Raw genomic sequence first — 7,402 nt, forward strand, 5'->3', positions numbered from 1 at the left:
TTTTCTTTTTTTGCAAATGAACACACAGAAATCCTATTGTTTTCAGTTACACTTGGCAGTGCTCAGTCCCTTTAAAAATACCCTTTCTTCCTCTGATTTTCTACTGCCACTACTCTCTCTATTTCCCCATCAAAAGCTTTTCTGTCCACTCCAGCTAATCAACCCACAACAGACCTGATACCCTACAATTTCCCTAATTTTCAAGAAGTCATATTACTTGGGTATTATTAACTTGGAGAGTCTCCAGACATCACTGTGTAATTTCCAGATAGATGTTCCTTTTTTCATAAATACATAAGAACAGTCATACCAGGGCTATGTCTACACTACAATGATAAATGGGAAAGAGAAACACAATGGGTATGTCTACACTACCACCCTACTTCGAACGAGGAGTAACGGTAGTTCGGAATAGGAAGCCTAATCCAAACTATCTAGTCCGTGCCGCGTGTAGCCGTGGGCACGGAGTCCGAACTAGCGGATATTTAAAAATGGTGGCGCCCGGCAAGATGCAAATGAAGCCCGGGAAATTCAAATCCCAGGCTTCATTTGCAACTTCGGTTGCCTACATTAACCACCCTCGTTCGAACTAGGTGCTAGTGTAAACATACCCAATTTGTAGTACATAAATTGTATATCTTTTTCCAATTTCCTTCTGAAAGAGGTTTTTCCAAAATGTAGCCCATCTACACGGGGCCTAATTTCTGAAAAAACCCTCTTTTGGAACATCCCTTCTTCCTCCTAAAACAAAGTTTACAGGGATGCCAAAAAAAAAACACATCCACTTTTTTTGGAAAAGTGGACACATTCCTTGGATGCAGCAGAGCTTTTTTCCAAGAAAAGCTCTGCAGTCTAGACATAGCCTGGGTCTGACCAGTGGCCCACCTAGCCCAGTATCCTGTGGCTCATAACATCCCATTCCAGATGCTTCAGAGAGAGTGAACAGAACAGGTCAATTTTGAATGATCCATCCCCCATTGTCCACTCCCAGCATCTGCAGATGGAGCTTTATGGGCACTTGGAGTATGGGGTTGTGTTCTTGACATTTGGCTAATAGTCAGTGATGGACCTATCCTCCATGAACTTACTGATATTTGTTTTAAATCAGTTATACTCTTGGTTTTCACAATATCCCAAACTACAAAAAGGTTCACAAGAGATGGAAGGCTTTCAAGGCTACTGTAGAGGCATCATATATTACCATCCTTACTTTTGTAATATCTTCTGAGCTGAGCAAATTGAGAGTGGGGGCTGCTGGCCAGAAACACAGCTGTGAAGGCAATGCTGATGCCAGCACCATCAGAGAAGTAAGAGGGTCGAATATTGTATCATGCATCCCTTACTTCTGCATTGCTCCTTGCCATGGCATTGCCTTCAAAGCTGGTTGCCTGACATCACCACCACTATCCAGCAGCCCATCTCTGAAGGCAGCACAGAAATAATGGTGGCAACAAGGCACCCTTATAATTGCCAGATTTTACTGGGGAGATCAGATTTCATAGTTTATGAATTTGATAAGAATATAGCTATTTGATTTAATGCTTTGTTTCACAAATAGTGCAACTTCCCCAAACTATGCAACTGTCTCTCTTAGCTTCTTCAGTGCAGCCACTCTGGCCTTGAGAACCAACAGTATCTTTCTGAAGGCCATGAGCTGCTTGCACTCCAACTTCCCATAAGAAGGTAATTATGCATGCTGCATTCCGTGCATTAAGTTAGATAGTCTCCACAGTGATGCTGGACTTCTGCCTGTGTTCATTCTCCTCTTGCAGTGTTCTTCTGGTTTTTTTCTTTTCTTTATTGAGAGGTTGCTATTGGCCTAAGTTTAGAGATGTGATGGGCAACTTGTGGCCCAAGAGCCACATGTGTCCCATCAGGATTCTATGTGTGGCCCATGAGATATGTTGTTTACCATTGCCCATGCACAGGGTTGCCAGATTCTGATGGTTTTCATCCGTGTAGTTCTGTTCCTGCTAGTACAGTGAAACCTTTGTTTTCCGGCACTCTGTTAACCAGAAAACTTTGTTAAAAGGGTTTGCCCCCAGCCACAATACTGTCACAACTTCAGGCGCACAGGCCTGGCTTGGTTTACCATGATTGGCTTAACAATTTTTTATTTAAGAAGTACTAATCATCTTTAACTCAAAATAGAAAGGTGAGACCAACTGTCTCACACTACAAAACTACCAATATTAAAAACTTGAATTTTACTATTATTGTCCATTGGTTTTTCCTAGGTTGATGGGACCCTCAGATAACCGGAATTTTTAGATAACCGGAACGCCCTAATCCCCAAGTCTGCCGGATAACACAGGTTATCTATTACAAAAATGTCATGCATTTAAAGCAAAGGCACATGAAGTGAGGTACATGCTGATAGAACACAACATTGTGAGAGTCATGTGCTCCTTCTGCATCCAATCATAGTGCTGCTATGATTCAATTGGTATGCTCTTCACATTTTAGGTACACAAACACAATTAGCAAAAATACTTTATCCCAGGAAGCCATCTTGGTTACAACAATATTACTGAAATGGAGGGTTACTCATGAGGACCGCTAACCAGCCTAGGTTGCCCCTCACTAGTTTAGAGTATGTTTGTTGGGTGTATCTGTTTATTGTACTTCCTCACTAAACTCCTCTGTTTGCTAGCTAATATGGTTGTGTGGAGGCTGGCTTTTTAAAACCCCTGTTCTCCTTGAGTTAGCCCTGCTCCCTTGTCAAGGGATCCAAAAAAGCTAGAAACATTTTAGGAAGCTCTCAGCCTTGCTTAACCAGCGTCTTGACTCAGTAAAACAGGCCATACTATACTCTTTAAATCAGCAAGCACAAAAATCCCCTAAGGGTATGTCTACACTGCCACCCTAGTTCGAACTAGGGTGGCTAATGTAGTCATTTGAACTTGCAAATGAAGCCTGGGATTAAAATATGCTGGGCTTTATTTGCATGTTCCCTGGCGCCGCCATTTTTAAATGCCCGGTAGTTCGAACTCCCTGCCCACGGCTACACGTGGTACAGGCTAGGTAGTTCGAACTAAAGCCCTTACTTCGGACTGCCGTTACTCTTCCTGCAATGAGGAGTAACGGTAGTCTGACTTAGGGGCTTTAATTCCAACTACCTAGCCCATGCCACGTGTAGCCGCGGGCAGGGAGTTCGAACTACGGAGCATAGCGTATGGCGCCCGAGAACATGCAAATAAAGCCTGCCATATTTAAATCCTGGGCTTCATTTGCAAGTTCAAATGACTACATTAGCCACCGTAGTTTGAACTAGGGTGGCTAGTGTAGACATACCCTAATAGATTAAAAATACCACAAGGATTATGTATTCCTCCTTCATATGGCGAATTTCTTCACAAAATCCTGTTACTTGCTTCCGTTCAGTAGCTCCTCTGATTACTTAGGAGCTGTTTTTTAAAAAACCCTGTTATCTCTGAGTAAGCCATGCCCCCTTGTCAAGGGACCCTAAAGGGGCTAGGGGTCTGTTTGTAGAAACAACTTTATGTGTCTGAGTTCTTTGAAAACCGGTCAATTGGAACATTTGCTATTCATTATTTTCTGATCCTGATTGATAGGTGGCCTTGTTTCTATTTCCAGATTTGATTGATTTAAGCCTAGTCATTGGGAGTATAGTGAACAACAAGTAATGAACAGATTTTTTGCATGACAATATATTATATGCATTCTTATGAAGAGCAGCCATTCCCCCAAAATGTCCATGTGCATAAATATTAATGAACAGTATTTACAAAGGGTCTAAGGCACACAAACCTATAATTGGTGTCAACCGAAACATACAATTTGAATTTGAACAAATATGCCAGAACACTTCTTTCACTTTTGCATCATTCAGCACCTCACAGTATCAGGTACAAGCTTTCGGGCTTTATTTTCCTAGTGGAATAACACCACGGGATAAAGTAAATCAATCAGCATAGTACCTGAAGAGACTACTAACATCCACAAAAACTCCCGACACCTAGCTATGCTGGGATGTTGGATCAGGAAAAAACTCATCAGCATTCTGTTCCTCCATCATAACATGCAGGGAAATCTTACAAACATGAAGAGATAAAAGGACATTTCTTTGCAAGGCTCCCTCTCAGACACACACACACACTTAGTAGAGCTGGAGAGAAGAAAGAAAATGATAATGATAGAGCCTGCAGCTTTCTTGTTAATGACAACATGCCTCAGCTAATCTAGGTAATAAATAGTCGAGTTTTCATGCAGTACATACTTTATGAAAAAGTTTATGCATTATATATATTATGGTATAATGAGCTTTCATAACCTCTGCTATTCTCCTATAATGCACTCTATTGAAAAAAATCAGCAACCCTATTACCTTGCCATAGCAATTTCACTCTCTGATCATCCTATTTTTGTCCTGAACATATGAAGCTATAACTGTAAGTGAATGCAAGTTATTTTTATGATGATTTTTCATAACAGAACCCCATTTAATTTAAAATTCCCCCAAATAGTTTGTGATCCTTAATTTGATGTTTGCCCTGATTCAACGAAGCATTAGCTCATGCACTTTATAAAGAAAGATCAGTTGAAGTTAACCAGACTACCTGGATGCTTAAAGTTAAGTCATATACTTGAGTGCTTTGCTGGATCCTAGCTTTTGCTGGCAGTGAACACTGACTTCCCCTAATAACAGGTTCAGAGGAGCTTTCTGAACATTCAGTTGTTCAACAAAATTCATTCCATATCAAGTTAGCTAGCTGTGTGTTGTCAAAATATTGTGAGAAATAAAATAAAACAGAGGTCTGATTTCATCTGGGATATTGAAAAAGTAATAGAGATGTAGTTAGGGACAGATTTAGAGGGCTCTCTACCTCTTGGACACTGTGTCACAGGTCCAACTGAGTACTTCTGTGTGTGCTTTGTCCTATTGAGCTATTTATTCTGATGGTATGAGTGGCATATAAAGAGAAAGGCAGCTATCATTACTCAAGAAAATGAGAACAAACTATACTTGTTTTACAAGCTTAATGGAGCATAATGGCATGAAATAAAATAGTGACGAAACCCTAGCTGAGAGTGCTAAGTGATTAGTGGGGAATTTGATTGGCTCAGAAGGATCATTGCTGAGCATGTGAACAAAGCAAGAAGTGATCTGGAGACAACAAAATATTCAGAGGACAGGTTGAGCACCAGCATGTAGACAGCCAGCTTCATAGCACATTCAACCTCTGCAGCTTGTCAGCTACCTGTGAAGCTATGAGGATGGCATTAAACATTTAAGAATATCATTCTGGAGGTGAGTGTGATGTAATATTGTGGAGGTTGGCTAGATATGAAAGTTAAGAGGTTTTCAGAGTATAAAATGGATATGGGGTTTGGGAAGCAATGGCCTAAGCATTAAACAGTTGTGAGTAAAAGAGGAGAGACCAAGATAAAGCTGGGAATGCTGGAAATCATCCGTCATCGAAATACTTTGAGAAGTACTAAATATCACTGTTGACAACTATATGGAGGCAGATGTTTTGGACAGAGATTATGGAAACTTTAGAAATGTATCATATTCATTTTGCAGGTGAGTGGGATCTAAAAAATAGGTTAAGTGATTTGTCCAAGTTCTCAAAAGAAGTCTGTGACTGATCCAACTCCTCTGAGTCTGAGTCCAGAAATCTATTCATGAGACCATCCTTGCCCCATCAGATGTTAGAGGACAATTGACTGTTCAGTGGCCTGAAGAAGTTACAGGTTTGCTCTCTCAAGATTGTCTTCTGACTAGAGCTGATCAGAGAAACTTTATTGGAAAATGCACTTCTGTTGAAATCAAAATGCTTCCTTTTTTCAATTTGAATTGACTTTTGTCTTGAATTTGTTTTTAATCTTTGTATTTTCTTATATGCTAACTTTGTATTTTCTTATATGTAATATGATAGGGAAAAAGAATCAAAATTAAAATAAAATGTTTTCCTCAAACTACAGAGAAATTTTGTTTGGAATTTTCCTTTATAGGTATTTTCAAAATTTGCACATTTTGTTCTAATTTGGAACAAAGTCAGATTTCATAATCATTTGCAAAATAATATGCAATCTTTCTGTCCTTTGCATGTGTCCACTGATAAATGTATCATGTTTGAAGGTAAAAATGCTAACAAACATGCTACTGGACATATGAAAGAACAAGATTCAGTCTGAATAGAAATGAAATCATGTGCAGGTGAAGAAATGCAAACATAAATGTGAAGGGTCACCTAAAACTTAAGACTTCTTCCAAGTCTTTCAAGATAAACTCCTTCTATAATCCAATTGAAAATAAAAAAGAGATGGAAAAGAAAGGCAAGTAGTTAACTCAAGTCCCTTGTTCCTAGAGAGGAATATTCCATATGCAAACAAAACAGGCTTTATGCATATAAAAGCTGCCTTAGCCATGTTTTATTTTGATACAATATGTGTTTTCATTACTAATTTGTGAAGTTTTAGAATTGCTGTTGCACAGATTGTAATTAGGTAAAATGTACTCATAAATTGTTAGTTAGGTTTTGAATATGGGTGCTTTAGTTTATCATGTTGTAGCACACAATATAGACTTTGGAGATGATCTCTTGTATAATAGAATTGTCAACTTGAGATAATTTTTGCAGGGCTTCTGTACTATCAAATTTATCACTGCTATATCATTTGTATAAATGTGTAAAAAAATTCTGTCTGTTCATAGCCTGCAAATTTCATAGAATCACAGAATAGTAGAAGTGAAGAGACCTTGAGAGATCATCAAGTCCAGTCCCCTGAAATCACAGCAGGACCAAACACTATCATACTTGATAGATGTTTATCTAAACTGCTCTTAAATACCTCCAACGATGGAGATTGCACAAACTCTCTGCACAATGTATTCCAGTGCTTAACTACCCTGACAGTTTAAGAAGTTTTTCCTAGTGTCCAACCTTAACCTCCCTTGCTGCAATTAAAGCCTATTGCTTCTTATCCTATCATCAGAGGTTAAGGAGAATATTTTTTCTCTGTCCTTCTTCTAACACCCTTTCAGATACTTGACGTCTATACATAGCCTACATATTGTGTATATATTTATTTATAAGATAAGTTCTGATGTTTCAAGGAGGGAAAGATAAGCACAATTTTTAATGTTAGAACTAGGAAGTGGCACCCCTGACCTGTTCTTGTCCCAGTTTCTTCTGGGCCCTGAGTATGCCCCTGAATGAGTGGTAGAGACTGAAATTCGACAAACAGCCTGGGAAGAAATCTAGAACTGGGGAGAGATGAATGTGAAATAGATTAACTGAGGACCCAGGAGGGGGAATTAGGACATTGGGTGGGTAATGAGGCTTTGAATGTGTTGGGAAGTGTCAAGGGGTGGGTAGCCCGCCCCCCATCTACAGACCTGGGCTCGGCTTCTCACCCCCTAGTCTAGCCCTGG

This window comes from Pelodiscus sinensis, chromosome 2 (genome assembly GCF_049634645.1).
Source record: "Pelodiscus sinensis isolate JC-2024 chromosome 2, ASM4963464v1, whole genome shotgun sequence".
Lineage (NCBI taxonomy): Eukaryota > Metazoa > Chordata > Testudines > Trionychidae > Pelodiscus > Pelodiscus sinensis.